Raw genomic sequence first — 25,337 nt, 5'->3', positions numbered from 1 at the left:
CAGGAGGTTAATGTGGGAGGATCACTTGAGGCCAGGAGTTCAAGACCAGTTTAGGCAACATAGTGAGATCCTATCTCTAAAAAAATATAAGAGGAAAGAAAAATTAACCAGGTGTGGTGGTGTGCAGCTGTAGTCCTCACTACTGGTGAGGCTGAGGCAGGAGGATCGCTTGAACCAGGAGTTTGAAGCTGTGCTAAGCTATAGTCATGCCACTGAACTTGTCACTCTGCCAGCCTGGTGACAGAGTGAAACTCTGTTCTGAAAAAAAATTTTTTTTTTTTTTAAATGAGAGAGCTCATTTATGAGTTGAGCAGATGGTCCTAATAGGATCTTCTTTGAAATAGGTTACAGGTAAATTACAGATAGCCTAGTTGCACAGAGATTCAGAAATGGAATAAGGAGACTAAATGAATGTTCTGTGAGAAGTAATACTATAACTGGCTCCAAGATCAGATATGCTTTTTGGAATCCTCACCCTTAACTACTTGACCTTTTGAGTTGTTTCCCAGAAATAGTGACTCTTCTACAAGACACAGGAGTTGTGATTCTGAAGGCCCTGGACAGACTTCCTGATGGCTTGCCATCCTCCACAACCTGCCCCCCAATGCAGGTAGCACCTTGTTGGTTACACCGTGACTTTCCCCAAAGCACGTGCCCCCTCCTTTGAGGTTTATAATCTCTGTTCACTGGGAGACAGATTTGAGGCAACTTCTCCCATTCTTCTCACAAGACATCTTTCACATTAAAAATTCCTTCATTCCTTGTCAATCCTCGTCTCAATAACTGGATCTTTGTGTAGTAGGCAACTGGACCTGGACAAAACTCGCTTGTGGTTTTGATAACATATCCACAAATTAGAGTGCATTTGCTCAGGGCTAATGTACTAAGCATTTGCAGTGCCCTCAAATTGAATCGAAGCTGGTAATGGCCTTTCCATCAGATAATGAGGGTAAAAAGCTTGAAAAACCCATCAAACTTAGCCCAAATGTATTTGAAATAGGAGAAATTGACAAGATCTTATATTGGTGTAACAAATTTTGCCCTTGGAATTATCCTAGAAGAACTTTCATGTTAAATTAAAATTAGCGTTCTGGATTTCCACATCCTCATGTCAGAATAAAAACACCAAAATATACACAGCAGACCTTGCAGAAAGATAGCGAGCATATCAAGCTACCAACTTAAGCCCAGTCACAAAAAATACCTTAATTTTAAGCACTCATCACGAAGCTGTGAGATTTACAATATTTCCACTAGGTGGCAGCAGCAACACCCTTTAAAAAATATTGAATAATTTGAATAAGTCACAAATTCAGTGCATTGGTCTCTAATGTAGGCGTGAGGAAGCTGGCCAGATCATTGACAGTTTGACTCCTCCTGATTTTATGTTATTGACTTTCAAACAGCTTGCTTCAGATTTCTTTGTCACGTATGTGACCTCATCACTGATCACAGGGGGTGTCAGGGTGGTGTGTCACATCAAGCCACCAAGACCTGTGGCATGCAGCCCTTGGAGCTGGGGCTTGTGAGTCACTGGCCTCTGGGTGACAGACTCCACTATGAACCACAAAAAGCACAATGTACACAAGGAACAGACTCAGTGCTCCAAAAAGAAACCAAACTAGCATTGTTCTGGCAGCAAGAGGGAGGAAAACCCAAGCTAATAAACATAATAAATCTTGTTTCCATAATTAAAAAGGAATGTCAAGTTTAGAGGAAGAGGATGTTTAAGGTTTCCAAACTTCTTTCTCACATGGTTTAGTTTTTCTAATTTTTTGGACTTTCATAACTGCTATTTTGGAGGGCATGAAATGCTGACTTAGGATTCCCTGTGTTTGTTCTACCTCGATGCTCACAAGGCATTTGAATTGAACTGCAGCTAGTAATGACCTCTGAAAAATCAAAAATGTGCTGAGTTTACAGCAACAGATGGCCATTTTTGTAAGAGTTTATCATGATGTCTTTCTTGACCTAAGTTTTCAAAACTGTGCCCTAAAATTAGGTTCTGTGAGAAGGGAAATTTCTCCTCCATATATGAAGAGGTAGCCTAAACAGGTCAAATTCCATTGCATAAATGCTATCTCAGTTACACACACACAGAGTATATTCAAAATTCATCATAAACCACTCTTGAATATTAATCATTCAATAATGTCACCACACATCAACTGGGCAAGAAACAATTATAAGTACCTGATACCCAGAGAATTTCGAGTCTCTTAAATCTAGGTTGTAATGGGACTGACTTACATTATTCAAATCCACCTGTTCTGTCTTACAGTTCTTTGTAAGTGAAGAAGATATTGCTGCTTCCATTTTGATAGCTTTATGCTGGATGAAAGGGCATTGTCCCCTAATTCTTAACTCTGTCTTCATCTCCTGCACCAAAAAGATTTAAAATTAGCAATTAAGCAGATTTTTTGGGTTTGATTTTTACACGATACATATACCAGTTGCCTTCCTTTTCTTGACAACCTTCTCTTTCCTTTAATAGACCGGGCACGAAAAGATAACACAGTATCAGTTACAAGCAGAGTAGCTCCTGTGACCCTTCCAATTCGTTCTGAAAAGGAGTGCTATGTTCTGTGGTTAAGGGCCTGGCCTTTCTGGGCTATATACTTTAGCTGGCCTGTGCCTTGGCTCAGTGAGTGTCCAGTGCCTCGTGGCTTTGCTTTCAAAACAATGCAATAAAAAAGGAATTCCTTGAGCTGCAAGTGCTTCTGAGCACATGAGGGGCAGTGTGTGTGCTTGTGCTGGTTCGGTTTCTGGCAAACTCCAGTTTGGATAATTTTTGAGCTAAGATATAGCAACAACTATGCCTCCAGCCAAGTCCACTTTTCTGAATGCACTTACCAGGCTTTGCCCCTTAGTAAATATCTCCTAAGTAGTTGTGATCCCAATTTCATAGGAAACATCTAAATTGCTTTATGATTTGAAGCATGTGGATTTCCTATGAATTGGTTCCCATTTCATAGGAAACACCTAAATTGCTTTATATTTTGAATAACAGCAAGATAAAATAAGACCAAGGAAGCAGGGTAATGAGGAAGTGAAAGAATGGACAATACTTTGCAGTAATATTAATAGAAGTAGAGTACTTGGCAACAAAAATTACCCAGGAGCTGGATGCAGTGGCTCATGCCTGTAATCCCAGCACTTTGGAAGACCAAGGCGGAAGGATCGCTTGAGGCCAGGAGTTTGAAACCAGCTCAGGCAATAGTGAGACCCCATCACTACAAAGAATAGAAAAATTAGCTGGGTGTGGTGGTGCGTGCCTGTAGTCATAGCTACTTGGGAAGCTGAGGCGGGAGGATCACTTGAACCCAGGAGTTGGAGGTTGCAATGAGCTATGATCCCACCACTGTCATGCCCAGGCAACAGAGTGAGAACCTGTCTCGAAAACAATAAAACAAAACAATCACCCAGGAATTATGTGGGATTAACTGGAATAGGAATTAAGAGCTTGGACTTATTTTACTAGAATTGCCTTATACTTTCTGTATGTCTAATGCACTTCTTCTTAGTATTTACATTTTTTGTTTTGCATTTTTAGAAGTAGGTTTATTTATTTTTTTTTATTTCAGCATATTATGGGGGTATACATTTAAATTTAGAACATTTCCTAAAATCTTCAATGTCACAAATTTGGAGACTAGGAGGATATTGTGCGTCCTGTGTTTGCATAAGACACAAAAAAATTAGAGAATGGATTAGATCATCTGATTTTATTACAATTCCTTCATTTTCCAAAGAGGAGGCTGGGGCCAAGAGAGAGAAAATGATCTCTGCAAGATCAGGAAGACTGAACCCTAAAACTGACTCCACTTTTCCCCTTCCAGCTTGTTAGTTTGCCCTTCTCTCTTCCACAGGCCAGGACACTATGTATTTAGACATCCGTTATTTATCAGGGGCATGAAATATAATTCTACTATGAGGATATCACTAATCTGATGGCACCCGAGCCCTCAAGTCAAGGGAAGCTATAATATATTATCTGGAGTAATGGCCAAGCCTGCCCAGGTTCTCAGCCTTTGCTGGCCATCTTCTCCCCACTGCTGAGGCCACTTGTCCTTGAGTGACCTTGCTCAGGAGAGACAGAGGCAGGTCTGGCTCAACCATCTGAGTCTCAGCAAAGAATCTTCTTTGCCACAACTTTAACTTTTGCATCCAGTTGTGAAAACTTGGTTTCTATGTTTTTCCCAAGATTGAGTCCCCACTTTTGCTACACTAGAGCAGACTAGACCTCTCCTTTATTCCCTTCACCAGAGCTGCTGCTTTTTAATACTCTGTGCCCAGCAGATGCTCTTTTTTCTTTTTTTTTTTTTTAAGAGACAGGGGTCTCACTATGTTGCCCAGGCTGGAGTGCAGTGGCTATTCCCAGGTGTGATCATCATTGTGCACTGTAGCCTCGAACGCCCGGGCTCAAGCCATTTTCCACCTCCGGAAAAGGCATGGATGGGTACGGACAAGCCAACCTGCAGGTCCACCCACACCCCCTGTTCCCAGCAGCCCCTTGGCCACCGCTGGGGGTGTGCACGTCACTGAGGGGCTCTGCCCTTGGGAGAGTGGGCCTGGGGAAGACGGCCATGCAGGCCTGGGTAGCGGGAAATTCACGGGACTCACGGTCTACAGCAGTCCTGTCCAACAGAAAGGTAGTACAAGTCACATACGTAATTTTAAGTTTTCTAGTGACCACATTAAAAACAGTAAAAAAGAAACGGATAAAATAGGTAAAATGAACTAATAATTTATTTCATTTAACTCAATGTATCCCAAATATTATCATTTCAAATATAATGAAGATGTTAAAAAATTTAACTTTTTTGTTTTTTTTAGAAACAGTGTCTTGCTCTGTCACAGGCGGAAGTGCAGGGGCCCAATCGTAGCTCACTGCAGCCTCCAACTCCTGAGCTCAAGGGATCCTCTCCCCTCGGCCTCCCAAAGTGCTGGGATTATAGGCGTGGGCCACACCCCCGCATTTTACATTCCGTTTCTCACTTAAAGTCTTCTAAACTCAGGGTGTATTTTAAACACTTGCAGCACATCTCAGTTCTTGACTGGCCGCGTTTCCAGGGCTCAGCTGTCACCTGTGGCCATGGAAAGGGACAGCGCAGGGAAGGGGTGGGTGCAGGCGCATGAGGGACTCATCCCTGCACCTGCGGAGAACTGTGGTCTGAGAACAAAGGAGGCCCCTCCATGGGGGCAGGTTCTGTCAGATCCCTTCACTTTCTTCACTCTATTAATATTAGCAGCTTTTTTTGTCTCACTTTACTCCGAATCTGACCCAGAAGTCTTGGCAGCACCCCGCTCCTTTGTCCTTCTCACACTCCAGCCTACCAATGTTTTCCTCTTTCCTTGCAAAATGCAGAAAATGGAGGGGCTGTCAGAGGAAAATGCAAAGGTAGGTGAAGTCTCCACACTCAGGGAGATGGGTTTGATGGTGGGGAGGCTGCCCTGGGAGGCCGCAGTGACGGAATTGGAGCCAATATTATAGTACGGACAAGACATCATCTACAAAATGTGCAGTTTGGCTTTGAGGCAGTACCTAACCTGCTCCTGGGAGATTCTTGGGAAACAGCCTCCCTGAGTCCCACCAATAAACCCCATCTCCAAAATGTGGTTGATCACAATAGCAGCAAACAGTCCTACTTCTCTGTGTGCCAGTGTTGTTTAAGTGCCGTGCATGTATTAATTTATTGTACAAAAGTACTACTTTTCCCCCTATTTTATGAGTGAGGAAGCAAGCACAGAGAAAAGACTTGTCCTAGGTCGTACAACCAGTATGTGGAAGAACTGGGATTCGAACCCAGCCATTCGATCTCTAAAGCTATGCACTGAACTGAAATAATGGATGGTATGTGCAGCACTTAGCACGCTCCCTGGCACCTAGCAAGTGCTCAATAAATAACGGCTGCTAGCAACAGTCCTGAACCCCAGTGGCAGAGGTCTGGGGCAAGGGGTCTCACTAGGTCAGGGACACAAAGCACATCCTCAGAAGCAGTGGCTGAAGTCATCCTTTCGGTCCTACAGCTGCCACCCTTCAGCACTTCCTCTGCCCATGCAACACGAGGGCCACTTCTCAGTTTAGTCAAATGATATCAGCTGTGTTTGTATATCAGCTGTGTTTTTGAGGATATGAAGTTTGGTTTTAAAAATTCCAAGAAGGAGCTCTCTAGAATTAAACATAAAAATGTGAATCATCCATTTCTTTGCAGACGTTAAGCCTTGCCTCCCTTCGTTTGGTTCTGGACAAACAGAGGTTCTTCCTACGTGAGTGATGGCTACAAAAGACCCTTTCCCCCCAGATGTGAATACCATGTAGCCAACTTCTGGACCATCCATACTAATAGTGAATATTCACGTGGGGATACAGTAGCTTAGGAAATAGGAAAGAGTGCCTAAGAAAGAGTGTATTACTATTTGTCCATGAATGCAGCATACGGTTTGTTCAAAGAAATAGTTTTTCTTTATTAGATCTCTTTATTTAGGCTAGTTTTAAAATGTAAATATGTATATTTCCTGAGCATATAAAAAGCCCAGGGGAAAGGCCTAGTGGCTTCTAAGGTGCAAGGAATATTGGCCAGTCATCAGGAATTTCTCTTAAGGAAAGGCCAGGACCAGATGGGATGACAGGAGCACTGTGCTTGGGGCATGGAACATCTGGGACTAAAATCCTGCTGGGTCTTTAGGTGGGCATGGAAAGAAACTATTGACATCCGGCCTTTTCCAAAACCTATTTCTTCCCGCACTCAAACAACTTGACCACGCCATGTGACCCATTCAGCTGAAACACAAGGTAGTCATTTCTTCCAACCATATGCCTGACTTTATTTCTGCATCAGTGATTGAATCAACTCTGAGGATTCATATCACAGCTGGAGACACCAAATCCTCTGGGCTTTAACCCATTGTTCTAAAACCATGTGGATGGACGTAGTCATACCACACCCTTACGTTAAAGCATTACAAATGCATCTCACGCTACCTGGAGGACATGCTAATCTCTCTCTCCGCCCAACTCCAGTCTTGTAACTGACAGTTGATGCTATCAACTCCAATTCCTCCTCCTTGGAAAAGGAAGAAGGCAGTTTCAAGTGTTCCCTTTGGTGGTATAATCATTGATGATTCTTTGCTTAGTGAAGAAGGATTAAGACTTTGGAGCCAGGGGGTAAAAACACACCCTGTGGAGGCATCCTTTTACACCAGCAGAATGCCTGTTACTGAACGTGAACTCATGATCATCAGAACTGAGTCAAGCTTGAGAAGGCCCTCAAGACTAATTCCCATAGTTAGAGCTCTGGGGAGGCTGGCAAGCTACCATGGATAAGACTGTCATCCAAATTTCTTAGACTAAAATTTAACTGAGTTTTTATTCATCGCTTCCCCATTCAGTAAACATAGCAATGCTGTGTATATAGCAGACTAATTCTGCCTGCTGAGGTTGTTGGTAAATTCCTCAGGTAGGAACCAAAACTGAGCTAAACTCAATTAAATAAACCTAAAGTGTAAAACTGGGCCAAACTATCCATGTGTGAAGTTTAAGTAAAAAGTGCCAGGACATATTTAGTCAACGATGTGAATTGATTTGCAGGTTAGAGCTACAATATATCAGATTATTTGGCTTATGTAATTTTACAAATGGGGGTTAAACAACCTACCAGAGGGCAGAGTAAGTCCTTGACCACTGAGAACATAATTAATTGGTGGCCAGCGGTGGAGTAGCTTGGGGACTAACAGGCCCCTGAACTTGACTGGGCCTCCCTTCTCACCCTCAGGAAAAGTGCAAAAACTTTCATTGACTCCCTGTGTACCTCCTCTCTGGGGTACTATAGTTCCATTGTAATCTCTAATCGCTGAATTAAGAAAAGCAAAGGCAGGTGCTCATTTTATCTTTGTGGCACTGAGTAGTTTCCATCTTTACCTGTGACAAAGGACAGTGACTTCAACGTGCCCTCTCAGGGTGGTGGTCCCCATGGGTGGGGGTTCCTGTAGCCCTGGCTGCCGTGAGGAGGTGGCGGTCAGGGCCAGCTGCCTGGCCCTGAATGAATCTACGAGTCACTCTGCTTCAGAGACAGTCACATTGGCTAAGAGCTTCGGGCTTCGTGGGCTTACTCTCACTGAGAAACACCTTTGTGTGCGAAAGGCCCCTCACTTGCCTAGAGGCGGGTTGGGACGACAGGAGCTGGCCATGACAAAGGGCAAGGAGAAAGGTACAAATGGGAGGAAATAAGGGGCATCGGATTGGAATAAGAGAGCAGAAAGACTACACCCTCTACAGCTATTCGCCCTGCTTCAAACTGCTGTGCCCAAAGGGCTCTTGGGAAGCGTGCCTGACCAAAATAGGGCACACATTAAACAGTGCAGACATGGAATACGCTGGCTGGGATGTGTGTGTGTATGCGTGTGCTCGCCAGGGGAGCTATTATAACCACCGCCGTCACATTCTCCCGCAGCACGGAGGAGAAGGCACAGTAAGAACACACAGGACTGCAGCAGAATGGCTAAAAGATTCACAGCCCAAGATCAGAAGTGGTTTCAGAGCTCCTGCAGACCTAAAGATACACATTGAAATTCCCTCTTTGGAGATACCCAGAATTTCTTTTATTGTTTTGGCCACAATAGCACAGCAACCAAATGGGATCATGCAATATAGAGATGCTAAAACAGCAACAACAAAACCCCCAGAGTTTGAATTTGAGCTCTAGCATGTTCAAAGTGGGCAAACCACCTAACTCTTGTATATTTCACAATCCTTTGCATTAACGTGAGAATAGTAATGGCTATTTTGCCTACTGCACAGGGTCGTTATAATGATCACATAAAATAGCATTCTTGAAATACATAAATGATAAAGTGCTATATTAATATGAAGCATTGTTAGTTATTCATAGGTCCCACTTCCCTCCCTCCCTTCCTGCTTACAAACATTCCTACTATCTTCTAAGGTCTCCAATGGCTAAGCACTGAAATGGGGAGCTTGGCTTCCATCACTGGAGATTATTGTCTAAACCACCTCATTCTGAATGAAGCAGCTTATACTTCCTCCCATTTAAACCCAAGGAATCACCAAGTAGCAAATACTGATAAGGAAGAATGGAGACACAGTCAGTTCACATATTGTAGACAGAGCTGATTTTTTTGTACAGAAAAGCATCTTTCAGATTTTCTAGACTAAAAAATATTTTGTCCTTGCCTTTAGTTTTTGGTAGTCTTTTAAAGTCTATTAAAAAAAAAACAGGCCAGGTGCAGTGGCTCACGCCTGTAATCCTAGCACTCTGGGAGGCCGAGGCGGGTGGATTGCTCGAGGTCAGGAGTTTGAAACCTGTCTGAGCAAGAGTGAGATCCCCGTCTGTATTATAAATAGAAACAAATTAATTGGCGAACTAATATATATAGAAAAAATTAGCTGGACATGGTGGCACATGCCTGTAGTCCCAGCTACTCAGGAAGCTGAGGCGGCAGGATCACTTGAGCTCAGGAGTTTGAGGTTGCTGTGAGCTAGGCTGACACCATGGCACTCACTCTGGCCTGGGCAACAAAGCAAGACTTTGTCTCAAAAAAACACAAAAAAAAAAACAACAAAAAAAGAACTATTGACTTTTGAATCAGGATTGCTTAGGGTGTTGTAACACTGCACTTAGGAAAAGACCTCTGTCATTACATGATGGCTAAGCTAGTACCAACTTGACAGAGAAAATACAGCCTTGGAACAAGTTGGATCTTGTATTTCATTTGTGGTTTTTAAGATGATTAATTTATGGGAAAAGGAAAACTAATTACATTATAAATAAATTTTATTACAGAAAAGAGCTTTGAAGCAAACCCATGCTTACTTAGCAGCCCAGCTGTTATTGCTCCACCCACAGCCTTCCTTGCCCTTCGTGGGGTAGTGTATGCGATTTATTCACCAGCCTGGAAGATCTGTTTTGTCATCGAGCTCCAGTTCCAGTAAATGTAATATGACCCGGAAGAATCAGAGAAAAAGGATGGTGAGGCGTATATCCCCCTAGTCTAGTGTCACTTCAAGACTGCTCCTATTTCAGTGGACATACACTTATTGAATGTTCTCTAGTTTTCCGTTAAGCCTAGCTGAATGAGTGAGATAGGTGGGGACCCCTGTAGCCTGTTAACAGAAAGTTGTACTTTATTGGTTTTAATGACTGGACACAGGGCTTAGCAAAGGCCTATCCAACTTCTACTGCAGGGGAAAGGTCACTCTTCCATGACTTCTGCTAGAATTCTCTTCTCTCCCTCTTCTGAACTTGCAAAGCACATTGCTTTAGTTTCCTCCCAGCATTTATATTTTCCCCTAGCTTGTAGAATAGTTGAGGATTGGGATCATGTCCTCTGCCTAGAGGTCTGTCTTTTACATTGAAGGCTTTGAATAAATATGAGCTAAATTGAATGAAAGGCTGACCTCGATCTGGAACTATGAGCCTTCACATCACACATTAGTTCTACGACACAATGGTTGTGCCAGTGTTTCTAAATGAGTCAATGCTGTGACAAAAATGATACCCTGAACAGTCTTAGCATTGCCACATTTAACATTAGACTTCTAGGCCAGGCATGGTGGCTCATGCCTATAATCCTAGCGCTCTGGAAGTCTGAGGCGGGAGGTTTGCTTGAGCTCAGGAATTTGAGATCAGCCTGAGCAAGAGAGAGACCCCCATCTCTACCAAAAATAGAAAAATGAGCCAGGTGTGGTGTGAGCACCTGTAGTCCCAGCTACTTGGGAGGCTGAGGCTGGAGAATTGCTTGATCCCGAGAGTTCGAGGTTGCTGTGAGCTAGGCTGACACCACTGCACTCTAGCCCAGGTGACAGAATGAGACTCTCTCTAAAAGCAAACAAACAAAAAAACCAAACATTAAACTTCTGGTGACATCAGTAGTGAATATATTTGATTCTGACAGACTCTCATACCATCTTCAGCTTTCCTCTCCTTATCTCTTCTAGATAATAAGTTACTTGACTTACTTATCTCTTATCATTGTTGATTAATTTCATATCTCTCTGTCCCCAGTGCCAACTGCTGCAATAGCATATGCTAAGGATGCTAAGGCTCAGGGCACAGTTTATGAACTTCACTGAGTGTGTTTCTGACCCCCCTTCACTCTTCAGATCCTTGTTATTTGGTTTCAACCAAGACCTACTGTATTACCGAGACTGTGCTTTCAAAGGTCTTCTGGACTGCTGTGTTTTCCTAGTTGTCAAGCCCAACAGTCTTTACTCCTCATGTCTTTGACTTTTTATAGTTGTGGTTGGGGGCTCTCGGTGGGGTGGGGGGGTTGATGCATTTAATACTGTTGACACCCTCCCCCATTTTCAAAAATAAATGAGACTGCCTATGAGGACCTTCAGTAGACTGAAAGGTGCCATGTGAAAAAAGAGGACATAGTTATTTTTAGTCTAACACATCAAAAAGATAAACATGTAAATAAAACCAATAAGTTTAAATAAAGTTCTAATTCCCATGAAAGTTAAGGCACTCTGGGGCCACCCCTACTCTTATAGGTTGAAGCGGGTAGAGCTCTCCACCACCCTGACCCTGCCGAGTAACCTGGAAGTGTTCTGAGCTTGCCTCAGTTCCTCAATCCTCATCTTGTCAGGATGGGACTCCCCCAGGGAAGTGAAACTGCCCGGGCTTTTCAGGCTACTGCTGGACATGGCCGCCTTAGGGACAAGTTTGCTTCCAGGAAATGTCAAATGAGTCATTCATGTTCCTAGAGTGCAGGCCTCGGGAGGGGCCAGAGACAACGTGGACAAAACCGAATCGAAATGAATGGATTGTAAAGACTTTTGGGGATCCAGGTGACAATGTTCTGTGCACTGACCATCACGACAAAGAGTCATGGTTTTATCCCCTTTTGGGTCCCATCAAGGGGACCTGAGCTGATGGCATCCCTGGTGGCAGGGTTACCCACATTAAGAAAAGATGACAGTTTGAGGGAAGGGAGTTTTTTCCATGGAAGTCAGTGGTTTCCTCCACATTATGATTCATCCAACCCATGTCCTGACTAAACTTCCACTGCCTCTGTACTCTTCTTTCAACAATATAACCTCTTGAGCTCCTCTCTCCCGTTGTCTCCTCTGCCCCGTTTAGATCATATGTCTCTGAGATCATAAAATGCATCTTTTATTTCTCTAATACCTCTAAAATTATACTTTACATGTTTACAATATGTACGGGAGTTGCTGACTGACCAAAGGTGAAACTGTTTCTTCCTGGCCACCCAGTGTGTGAATGTCAGGGCTGGGCTTGACGTGGGAAGAATTAACCTTTCAGGTGGAAAGGACCAATCAGATAAGAAATGTATAAAGTTTTCCAATACAGGTTTATACAGATAGCTCAAAACACATTGAAGAAACCAGAATATGGAATTTTAAAATATTTTTGTTTTCCAGGAGGTATTTCTAATAAGTTCATTTTACTTACAGCATAATCTACAAGAGATCATTTAATAGCATTGCTTCTTTTTACTCTATACTTACAGCAAATTCATTGCTTTCCTCTATTATCCATTCATTTAAAAAATTCCAAATTTGTTTCAAATTAGCCCAAAGTGCAAATGAACACCAGAGGCCAAAGGCATCTAGTAGTCTTAGGCATTTGTTCAGGGAGGAGAGAGGAGAAACCGTCAACTTCCTCCTTATTTAGCAATATGTCACTCCATTGCTTAAAACCCATCAGTGGTTCCAGTTTGTTCTCAGACTGTAATCAGACTCCGTGTGTCTTACAAACATCCGCCGACCTGACCCCACGGGCCCCATTTGCCACTAGCCCGGCCTCTGGCTCCATGGCCGTTCATTCTCCCCTGCCCCACCTCCCCATTCCACCGTGGCCTAGGAGTCAGTCTTCCTTCTTTCAGTCACTTGAAGATATCATGCTCTGTGTCCTTTCTGGCCCTAGTGTATGCCATTCTTTCCATCCCAACTGACTCCCTTGTCAACTTTTAAATCTCATTTTATTATTTATTTATTTATTTATTTTTGAGACAGGGTCTTGCTCTGTTACTCAGAGTGCAGTGGCCTGATCATAGCTTACTGTAACCTTGAATTCCTGGGCTCAAGCTATCCTCCTGCCTCAGCCACCTAAGTAGCTGGGACTACAGGCACATGCCACCATGCCAGGCTAATTTTTCTTATTTTCTGTAGAGACGGGGTCTTGCTACATTGCCCAGGCTGGTCTTGACCTGCTGGCCTCAAGCAATGCTCCTGCCTCAGCCTCGCAAAGTGATTACAAGCATGAGCCACTGTGTCTGGCCTAAATCTCATTTTATTTTATTTTATTTTATTTTATTTTATTTTATTTTATTTTATTTTATTTTATTTTATTTTATTTTTGGAAACAGAGTCTCACTCTGTTGCCCGGCTTGAGTGCCGTGGCATCAGCCTAGCTCACAACAACCTCAAACTCCTGGGCTCAAGCAATCCTTCTGCCTCAGCCTCCCAACTAGCTGAGACTACAAGCATGTGCCACCATGCCCGGCTAATTTTTTCTATATATTTTTAGTTGGCCAATTAATTTCTTTCTATATTTTTTAGTAGAGACCGGGGTCTCGCTCTTGCTCAGCTGGTTTCAAACTCCTGACCTTGAGTGATCCACCCGCCCCGGCCTCGAGTGCTAGGATTACAGGCGTGAGCCACCGCGCCCGGCCTAAATCTCATTTTAAATGTCACTTCATCTCTGAAGTGTTCCCTGGACCCAGGTTTGGGTTAGGGATATGGGCCCTCTTTTTTGCCTTATCATTGCCTATTTTCTTTTCTGCACTCTCTAAAGCTCAGCGTATAGCAGGGAACATGAAAGGCTTATTCATATACGTATGTGTATAATTATATAGGTAAGCTTATATATACATACATGTATACATATATTATTTATAAACAGACTGAGTAAGAGAGAGGTAAAGCGATTTATCTCCCTTCTCATGATCTAGTGACCTGGAGTAAGATGCTTCCAAGTGCTGGCCCAGGGAAACCCTAGGTTACCTGGACAGCAGAAGTTTATGGTGTGGGCTCTCACAGACTTGGGGAAAATAGAAGTCTGCAGGTCCACGGACAGTGTCCCCCTTTGAGTAGGGCAAGAAACCCACAAACTGGGCCCCATACTTTAGCATGTCTTACTTATCAAAAACACTGATATATAAAGACTTTTTTTTGTATTTGGTATCATTAAAAGGTTTTTTAAAATTTTGTTACCCCATTGAGTGAACAGCATCACAGAAGAATGCACGAGGTGACCCGGCCTGCTGATTCAGTACCCGCAAGGGTGAGTGTCTGTCCCCAATTCCAGAAAGTCAACATCTGTGCAGATGAGTTTCCCAGGTATCTTTGCTCCCTTGCTCCTTGCTCCTCTCTGCTGAGGTCATGTAATTTGGGGAGGTACTTAGAACTACCTGAAAATCTTAAGTCAAAAAGTGAGGCACTGGGCCAGATCACCTATGCATGGACTAATGGGTTCCTCAACTGGTAAGACCCCATTCCGGGTTTGGACAGGCCCAGTCATGCCGTGGTGTCCTTGTCAGAACCAGCTTCCAGCCCACCCTGTCCTAACAGATCAGCACTAACGCTCAGGCTTACAGGCTGCTGGGCTGAGGTTGGGGGTTGGGGCATGGGAGCTGGTGGAGGGATGGGATAGGTTGTGGGAAGGAGTCCACACAACTTTGGCCTCTGGTCTGTGAGGGCCGCATCTGGGGAATAAGCTGTAGGTCCTTGGGTAGGAATGAGAGCTGAGTCCTGGGCACGGTTTGCTGTGTAACTGCTAAATGTTTGGGCATACAGTAAGTGGGGAATATACCTTACCTGCCCCCACCCCACCCCCCAATATTCAGGGTAGCCATCTACACAGCCTTGCTTCATAGTTAAAGGCTCCTGCATTAATCAACTACCTGTAAGTGGGAATCATCATTTCCTACTTTAACTTTCTGTTCAAGGAATGAGTTAATTTTTTTTTGCCATAAAAAAGTGTAATTGACCAATACAAATCATGTATATTTAAGCTGTACAACTTAAGGTTTTGATATGTGTATATATTGAGAAATGATCACTGCAATCAAGCTAGTTAACATGTTTATCACCTCAAGTAGTTACCATTTCCTTCCTTCCTTTCTTTTTCTTTTCTTTTTTTTAAAATTTGTGCTGTGAGAACCCTTAAGGTCTAACCTCTTAGCAAATGTCAAGTATACAATTCAGTATTGTTAACTGTAGTCACTGTGCTGCACATTAGAGCTCTAGAACTCATTCATCTGGCATCACTAAAGGTTTGCACCCTCTCTGATCAACATCCCCCATTCCCCCTCCCCCAGCCCCTGGCAACCACCATTCTACCCTCTGCTTCTCTGAATTTGTTATTTTTGATTCCACATATAATGAGCTCGTATAGCATTTGTCTTTCTGTGCCTGTCTCACTTCACTTAGCATAATGTCCTCCAGGTTCATCCATGCTGTCACAAATGACAGGATTTCCTCCCCTTTTTGTGGCTAAGTAATATTCCTGTGTGTGTAGATCACACTTTCTTTATCCATTTATTTATTGGTGGACACTTAGGTTGTTTCCATAGCGTGGCAATTGTGAATAATGCTGCAGTGAACAGCAAAGAAATGCAGACATTTCTTTGAAATCCAGATTTCATTTCCTTTGGATAGATACACAGAAGGAGTGACTCAACTTTTAAGGTGTGCTTGTACTGATTCCATTTCTGTCTCTACCGACTTACCAACTTTCTCACCTTCAAACTCCCTTTGAGAGAGGATCCATGAGTTGACCAGTCACTGTTCAGTCTGGAGCCCCTCTGTTGGGCAGATCTTTTATTGCGTGTTCCAAAGACCATTTTCCAAGCACGAGCGCCTTGGATGAGGCATCACTCTTTGATCTAATCATCTGTGGTCACAATGGCAAGCCACACTGTCCATATCAGCATGGTGACTCTTGCTCAGGAAGCCACTTTGGGCAATGTCTCTGCAGAGTTTGTGGGCAGAGGAGGGACTCAGCTCCATGCCTTACACGTGCCCTGTGCTCTTTCCTTTATCCCATACCACTATGCAGGCCATTGAAGGCTACTTTTGTATGATTTTGTTTTTAAAAAAGTCACTTAAGTAATTATACTCCTTCCCACCTAAAATATACCATCTAAGAAAATGTGTGAGAATGTAAACTAAATCCTTCTGACTCTTTTGCAAAAGAGGAAGAGAAAATAAGAACTCTTCCTACTTCGGTGTATGACTTAGACATTTTCACATCACTTAGGAAGATGTGGTTTGCTTATTTTGCTGTAAATTTACTATGGTTTCAGCAATACCTCATGTGTCTGAGAATCATTTCATTTCCTCTACAATGATCAGTAATAGTCACAATAAAATTAAGACAGTGGGAAAAAATAAGCTATGTCTATGTATAGACAGCAAATTAACTTCTTTTCATTACACAATAGTTTGGGGCAATTTTTGTGACTATTTTTGTATAATCTATACAGAAGGCTAGTTATAGAGCTTATGAAATCAAGTGATTAAGCTGGCCTAACTTCTGGCCTGGCCATTTTTTTTGTCCAGCAGTTTGGCCACACAGGCCTAGTTTTCCCTCATAATGTTATGTGATACCTACCACTCTGAATGTTGTGTTAGGCTTAAAAGTAAACCAATAAGTTGACCTCAGTCTTTCCTTTGTGCCTGACATTGGCTCCTTACTGACCTTTCCTCTCAACGGATGTGGCTGAATTGGATAGTGGGTTTTCCCAGGACTCTACCGTAGCTCAAAGCTACGGTTCCTGGCTCCCTGCACCTAGTTCTACAAAATGTGGGTATGGTGTCAAAGGCTTCTCTGCGAGTGACTTGTCTCAAAGTCTTTGCTTCACCTTGGGAAAAGAGGAGAAAAGAGATAAGGAAAAGTGAAGCTTGGATCTCTTCTACCTAGATGATTCAAGTTTTGAGAATCAAGGAAAGCTTCCAATATTGGATTTCTCAACTCTGATTATTCATTGGAACCAGTCACCAGAAGACTAGGCGTAAGACACTCACATTTAGCTGAGCAAGGTGGCATGCACAGCTTCAGTCACAGCTACTTGGGAGCCTGAGGCAGGAGGACCACGTGAGCCTAGGAATTCACAGTTCTGGAGGCTGGAAAGTTCAAGACAAAGGCGCTGACAGATTTGGTGTCTGGTGAGGACCCACATTCTGGTTCATAGATGGCACTTTCTTGCTGTGTCCTTACATTGTGGAAGGGACAAGCTAGCTCTCTGAGGTCTCTCCTATAAGGGCAGAGCCTCATGACATAATCGCCTCCTAAAGGCCACATCTCTTATACCGTCATCTTGGGCGTTAGGATTTCAATATATGAATTGGGGGTGGTGAGTGGCACAAACATTCAGAACACAGCACATTGAATTTCAACTTTGCATTTTCCCGTCCCCCCAAGCCCCTGGTAACTACTGTTTTACTTTCTGCTTCTATGAGTTTGACTATTTTAGATACATCATATAAGTGGATTCATGCAGCAGTTAACCTTCTACAGTTGGTTTATTTTACTTGTCACAATTTCCTCAAGGTTCATTCATGTTAGAGTTATGACAGGATTTCCTTCTTTTTGAAGGCTAAATAATATTTCTTTGTATGTATATTCTACATTTTCTTTACCCATTTGTCTGAAATATTTGAGATGTTTCAACCTTTTGGCTATAAAAGGTGAATAAAGCTGTAAAGAACATGGGAGTGAAAATATATCCTGTTTTCAATTGTTTTGGATAAATATCCAAAAGTTATATTGCTGAACCACATGGTAGTTCTATTTTTAATGTTTTGAGGAAACCCCATACTGTTTTCCATAGTGGCTATGCTATTTTATATTTCCACCAACAGTATACAAAGGCTCTAGCTTCTCCACACCTTCGCCAACACTTTTTATTTTCTGTTTTATTTTTTAAGACAATGCCATCCTAATAGGTGTGATGTGATACCTCATTGTAGATTCGATTTGCCTTTCCCTAATAATTAGTGATGTTGAGCATCTTCTCATGTACCTGTTGACCATTGTATGTATTTTTTTGAGAAATGTTTATTCAAGTCCTTCGCCCATTTTTAAAAACTTTTTGGAGATAGGGTCTCACTCTGTTGCCCAGGCTAGAAAGCAGTGGTGTCATCATAGCTCACTGTAACCTCAAGCTCCTGGGCTCAAGCTATCTACCTGCATCAGATTCTTGAGTAGCTGGGACTATAGACATGTGCCACCACACCTGGCTAATTTTTTCTGGGTGTGTGTGTGTGTGTGTGTGTGTGTTGCTCAGGCTGGTCTCAAACTTCTGGCTTCAATTGCTAGGATTACAGGCATGAGCCACAATGACTGATCCTTTGCCCATTTTTAAAAATTGGATTATTACTTATTTTTGCTATTGAGTTGTAGGAGTTCCTTATATATTTTGGATATTAACCCCTTATCAGGTATATGATTTACAAATATTTTCTCCCATTTCATGGGTTGACTTTTCACTCTGTCAACTGTTTCCTTTACTGCACTGAAGATTTTTCGTTTAATGGTGTACCACTTGTATCTTTTTGCTCTTATTGCCTGTGATTTTGGGGTCATATTCAAGAAATAATCATCAAGACCAATGTTATGAATGTTTTCTCCTATGCTTTTTCCAGGAGTTTTGTAGTTTTAGGCCAGTTAAGTCTTTAATCCATTTTGAGTTGATTTTTGTGGCTGGTGTAAGACAGGGTCCAATTTTATTCTTTTGCATGGAGAAATTCAGTTTTCCCATTTTGAAAACTAGAGATTGAAATCTCCCATTATTATTGTGTTGCTATTTCCCCCTTAAGATCTATTCATGTTTACTTCATATACTTAGGTGCTCAGATGGTGGGTGCACATGTATTTGTAATTGTTATATCTTACTGATGAATTGACCCTTTTATCATGATATGTCCTCATTTGTCTTTTGTGATAATTTTTGACTTAAAGTCTATTTGTCTGTCTTTGAATTCACTGATTCTTTCTTCTGTTTGATGAAGTCTGTTGTTGAATCCTTTGCCTTAATTTGCTGGTGTTGCTATAACAACATACCTTAGGCTGGGTACCTTATAAACAACAGAAATTTGTTTCTCAAAGTTCTGGAGACCGGGAAGTCCAAGATCAAGGTACAGCAGATTCACTGTCTGGTGAGGATCCACTTCCTTCAAGGAGGGACATCTTTTCACTGTAACCTCATAGTGTATTCTTCAGCTCGAGAATTTTTGTATCTTTTTTATATTTTCTATCTCTGTTAATATTCTCATTTTGTTCATATAGCATTTTCCTGAGCTCATTAAGCATCTTTATGATGGTTATTTTGAATTTTCAGGTCACTTATATATCTTTGTTTCTTCTTATTTTTTATTTTATTTTTTTGAGACAGAGTCTCACTCTGTTGCCCAGGCTAGAGTGCTGTGGCATCAGCCTAGCTCACAGCAACCTCAAATTCCTGGACTCAAGCAATCCTCCTGCCTCAGCATCCCTAGTAGCTGGGACTACAGGCATGTGCCACCATGCCTGCCTAATTTTTTTCTCTGTATTTTTAGTTGGCCAATTAATTTATTTGTATTTTTAGTAGAGACGGGGTCTTGCTCTTGCTCAGGCTGGTTTCAAACTCCTGACCTTAAGTGATCCACATGCCTCAGCCTCCCAGAGTGCTAGGATTACAGGTGTGAGCCACCGCACCCAGCCTATATCTCTTTCTTTAGGGTCAGTTTTTGGATATTTATTTTGTTCCTTTAACTGGGCCAAGTTTTCTGTTTCTTTATGTGCCTTGTAACTTTTCATTGGGATCCACACATTCAAAACACAAACATGTCTTCCAGTCTTAATGGGCTGATTTTCTTTTTTTTTTTTTTTTCAATCACACAAGAGGAGGTTTATTTTCTAGCTAGCCAGGGTCCAAGCCCCAGAGCACCAACGCAGTGGCCACTCTCACAGGCAAGGACCCCGACCGGAACAACGGCATGCCTTTTATCCCCATGGTGCACAAGCTGTGCACAAGCTGACTATGCATGGATCATGCGTTGACCTTTAAAATGATTGGTTGCCCACTATTGCCTTTTGAAATAATTGGCGGGTTGGTTGCCCTCTATTGCCTGATGGGCCACTCGCCCATGCTTCAATGACCTCATCCCATAATTCCCCTTACAGCGGTGCAGCAAGCAAGCAATGACCAGAAGCAAAGGTTTGCGGTTAGCTCATTGCCCCACCCAAGTAAATTCCCGACAATTGGAAGAATTCCTCTGCCCTTCCTCTGTCCTACAAATTCCTCTGCCCTACATTCCCTCCTTTCTCTAGGTAGCAGACGAGCACTCCTGCTCGTCCTCAAGGTCTCTTAGGTGCTCTAGTTCTATAGCACTTGACCGTAGCTGCTGATATTGTTGTTGCAATACTAGTAGCTGGACAGTGTTTATCCGTTCTTTCACAAAAGCTACTAGTCTATTAATTACACATGGCGCAAAAGTAAGGACTAAGATTAGCATAATGAGTGGGCCTAGTAGGGTGGATAGTAGCCTTGTTAACCAGGGGGAACTGTTAAACCAAGACTCAAACCAACCTGCTTGCTGTTTATATTCTCGTTTGCGGCGGGCAAGCCCTTCCCTGACCTTAGCTATAGATTCTCTAACAACTCCCGTATGGTCTGCATAGAAACGACATTCTTCTTTGAGGGCAGCACACAGTCCTCCTTGCTGGAGGAATACTAGATCTAACCCCCTCCGGTTCTGGAGCACTACCTCGGATAGGGAGGTTAGTGACTTGAGTATTACACCCTCTTTGCCACATTGCCAGAGAAGAGATACTAGTTCCTGCTCCTATTGCCCCTAAGCCAAAAAGAGTAGCCAGGGTTATGGCTGTGAAGGGCTCTCTTTCTTTCAAAAATTAGGTTGGTGACTCTTTGCCCTTCTATGCCCTCATACATTGTCTCCTCAGTGTGGTATATTATTTTTGGGAACACTAACACCATTATACAGTAATCTTTAGACCCATGTAAGGTTATGGGGTTGGTGGGGGTTTGGGGCGGTAAGTACAGCTGTAGGTCTCTACCCCAAAAACATTAGACCAAAAGCACAACATCCCCAAAACACAACAACCAACCCCCACCGCGACCCGTCCATGTTTGTCACCCAGTCAATCTTTAGGTGCCACAACCCCAGTCCAAGTCTGTGTCAGCGGTCCTGGGCTGTCGCCGCCTCTCGGGTCAGTCTGGTCTTCAGAGGATTCTTTGGGTCTGCAGTTGCTTTCTACTGGTCCTGGCACCGCTCCTGGTCTTTTTTATTAGCAGGCCTCACATGGGAGTGGTGTATCCAGGTCACTACTATTCTATTGACCTTAAGAGCAGTGGGGGTAACAAGAATAATTTGATAGGGGCCCTTCCACCTCGGCTCGAGGGTTCTGCTGTTATGCCGTTTCACCCACACCCAGTCCCCCGGCTGGTGTGGGTGAAACGGGTGTCCGGCACCCTCCTTCTCAGGCCGGTAGATAGCACGGAGGCCCGGCCATACTTGACTGTGGACACGTTGCAGATCCTGCACCGCTTGTAACACTTCTTTGGGATGTCCCGGAAGAGCCTCAGGGCTCATCCTAGGAACTACAGGAGGGGGTGTGCCGTACATGATTTCAAAAGGGGTTAAACCCAAGTGATAAGGGGTGTTCTGGGCTCGGAACAGGGCGAAGGGAAGGAGGGTCACCCAGTCTCCGCCAGTCTCTAGGGCCAATTTAGTCAGGGTCTCCTTTATTGTTCTATTTATTCACTCTACCTGCCCAGAGCTCTGGGGATCATATGCACAATGTAATTTCCAATCTATCCCCATAGCCTGGGCCATGGGCTGATTTTCAATAGGAAAATACCTTCACCAATCATTCTGACTAGAGATGGGAGCCTCTCAAGCCTTTTTGTGGGTGCATGATCTCTGTATTTGAGCATATAAATTTTGAATTAGAAGAATTTGCCAGTTTATGTCCTCAGGAGCTCATATTTTCTTGCTTCCTCTGGTGTCTATCTGTAATACTGAAGGTTTTCTGGAGCTGCCACTAGTTGCCCAGCTCTCGTTTGGTTTTAATAGCAACCTCCAGGCTTCTAGCATATGCCAGGTCCCATCAGAGTTCTGAGTTGAGTGATACAAAAATCAGTCTCATGTGCAGCTTCCAGAGAAGTTGAAACACTGGACCTACATGCCATTCTTTTCTTTCTACCCCCAGGGAGAGGCCATTGAACCATATCATCCTCTGCCTGCTGTACCAAAGGTCCAAAGCAGTGGCAAGCCGGCCAGCTCTCTTCTGTTTTCAGTGGACCACCCTCTGTATCTATGCTGCCAGGTCCTCCCAGTGCTCTGAGCCAGGAGGGACAGAAACCAGACCCTTGGGCAGTTCTCTGTAAAACCAGAACATTGAACACGTGCTCCAACACTTTTCTGCTCCAGGGAGAAGCCAGGAGTTGGGGGTTTCCTCCTACTTATGCTGTACTGAGCCAGAAGAAGGGAGTATGGCAAGTGAGTGTTCCAAACCATCACCTTTGTTCTCAGTAACCCTCAATGTGATGTTCTTTCCTGGCAGCACTTAGATCCAGGCAAAACAGAAACCAGTCCCTTGAGCAGCCCCTGAAAAGTCTGAATGTTGGATGTACTGTCTGGTCTTCTCTCTTCTTCCTCAAGGAGAAGCCATGAGCTGGAAGTTTTCCCCTGTTTACTCCACACTGAACCTGGACTAGGGACTGTGGTGAGTGAGTGCCATGAATTTTTCTACTGACTTCGGTGAGACTGGTTTGGCACTTACTTGGAGTGCAGGAACCTCTTAACTGGTTTTTGATTTCTCATGAAGGGAATTGGCTCATGCATTCTTGTTGAGTCAGTGTTTCCTTGTGGGGAAGGAGGGTCTGGGGCTTCCTATTCTGCTGTCTTGCTGACACCACTCCTCAAATGGTTTTTGTTTTAATTTGCCAAAACTCAGCAAAATATAAATTTTAGTGTATAAAAATCATTCCTCAATATAATTTTGTATATAAATTATACTTCAATAAATCTGACTTAAAAATAAATTAATTAAAAAAAACCAAATGAACAAAAAACCCACGACCTAACCTACTCCTGAATATTTTCTTTTGATACTCTGTAATGTTTTTAACATATCTGTTTTATTTTTTATTATTTTCAAGTAGTTTTAGGGGGCACAAGTGGATCATTGTTATGTGGCTGGATTGCATAGTGGAGAAGTCTAGGATTTTCATTTATCCATCACCTGAATAGTGTACGTTGTACTCAATAGGTAATTTTTCATTCTGTACTCCCTTCCTACCCTTCCCCTTCTGAGTCTCCAGCATTCTTTAAGGCACTCTGTATGACCATGCTTACCCAGTGCTGAGCTCCCACTTATATGTGAGAACATGCAGTATTTGTTTCTTTGTTCCTGGGTTACTTCACTTAGAATAATGGCCTCCAGTTCTATACACATTGCTGCAAAAGATGTTATTTCATTCTTTTTCATGGCTAAGTAGTATTCCATGGCACGTGTGTGTGTGTCTGTGTGTGTGTGTGTGTATCACATTTTCTTTATCCACACATCAGTCGATGGGCACTTAGGATGTTTCCATATCTTTGGAATTGCAAATTGTCCTGAGATAAACATATGGGTCCTCTGCAATTTATATATCATTAAATTCCATTTATAACATGGATTTGTATGGGTAAAATTTTCTGATATATGGTCTGTGCTTACTTCTGTTTTAAAATTTTTTTTTCCTCTCTATTCTCAAGGTTGGTTCTAACCAAACTCTATAATTTTCAATACAATGCAGAAGTCATCATACAGGGCTCATAATTTCTAAATAAAAAGTTAAGTTTCATTATCCATTCATCACTGCATTTTCAATGCCTATAAAATGCCTGCTATATAATAAATAGTCAGTGATATTTAAAAAAAGTGAATAGAATGTTCTTTGAAAACTCATTGCCAACATGGCTAAGAAAATTTGACTTCAGAGTTAGCTCCTGATTTTGAGTCTTGACTTTGCCAGTTAGGAGCTGTGTGATCTTAGTCAATCTGAGGCTCATTACTTCCATGTGCAAAAAGGGATAATAATAATGCTCACATCACATGTTAAGTGTTTGGCATAATGAGACTTTTACGCATGGCAGCTTTCCATTATTTAAGTGGAGTACTCAATAATAATTTTTCCCCAGTTCTTTCCTACCCAATAATCTTAATTGGCTGGTTACTAACAAATTATATTAATTCCAATCAACTTCTAAGAGACTTGAAAGGCCGACTAGACTATTCCTTTAAAACTTTGTCATTTTTCTCGCAAACCTAATTACATTACTCATTTCCATTTTTTAGTGGTTGATACAGCCTAGCATAAAAAAGGCCTTCAATAAATGTTGGGTTCTTTAATTGATAGCCATTGCTGTTCATTTTCTCAAAGCTTGGCCAACTTGGTGGCATCATCTCATCTCATTTATTCAAATCTTACTCCACTCATTTCCCTGTCTGTAAACCTAACCCTAGCCAGCTTGTGGGCCAGTTTCCTCTCACTTCTCCGGTTCTAGCTCCTGAGAGGTAGCTTCTGGCTCCAGCCTCTGGCTCTATTCTCCTGACTTCCTCATCTTAGCTCTGGGTACAACCACCATCACTGCACGAGTCATAGGGCCTCTCCCTCCCTCCTCCCACCCTCCCCCACCAGCCACTGTCATAAAAGGCAAGCACCAACTGACACCCTGCAGGCCCAGGCATCGAGTGTGTTTGTGATATTTGCTTCAAGCTGCTGTTTTATTTTTATTAACAATAATTTATTATATACATAGTATGTTACTAAATATATATTTGCTATGTACTATAATTCATGATATTTAATATTTCTGTAATTTGATTTATTTCTATGACAAATATTTAATATAGAAAGAAAATATTACAGATACTGTTGATGTGGTGGTTTTTCTTTTGATTTGTCCCCCTTCCTTATGAGCCTAAGGGTTTTTTTCTTTCGGAACTAAAAGTTGCTCATGGTTCTAGGGTAATGCACGTGTGACTGAACATTACTTAGTAAAATTTAAGTAGCTCCTAAAGAGTATGATTTTGAGATTGGCCTGAGAGTCCTACTCTTCTCTCTTCCTTCAAAGCATGCCTAGTGGGAGCATGCCTCTAGCTATTGGACCACACTGAGAACCACTTATAGATCTACTCCTACTCTATTCCTGCTTACTCACTCAATTCTGGAAGGCCTTTTCCAACCTAAATTTTGCATAAATCAGCAAAGCTTCAGAGCGCATTTCTGCTGTTCCCCAGAAAGAACTGGAGACTGATATTATAAAAACTGGCAGATGATTTAGGTTTATTGAACCA

The sequence above is a fragment of the Microcebus murinus genome, chromosome 4, assembly GCF_040939455.1.
Source record: "Microcebus murinus isolate Inina chromosome 4, M.murinus_Inina_mat1.0, whole genome shotgun sequence".
Classification (NCBI taxonomy): Eukaryota; Metazoa; Chordata; class Mammalia; order Primates; family Cheirogaleidae; genus Microcebus; species Microcebus murinus.
This window is presented reverse-complemented; position numbering follows the sequence as displayed.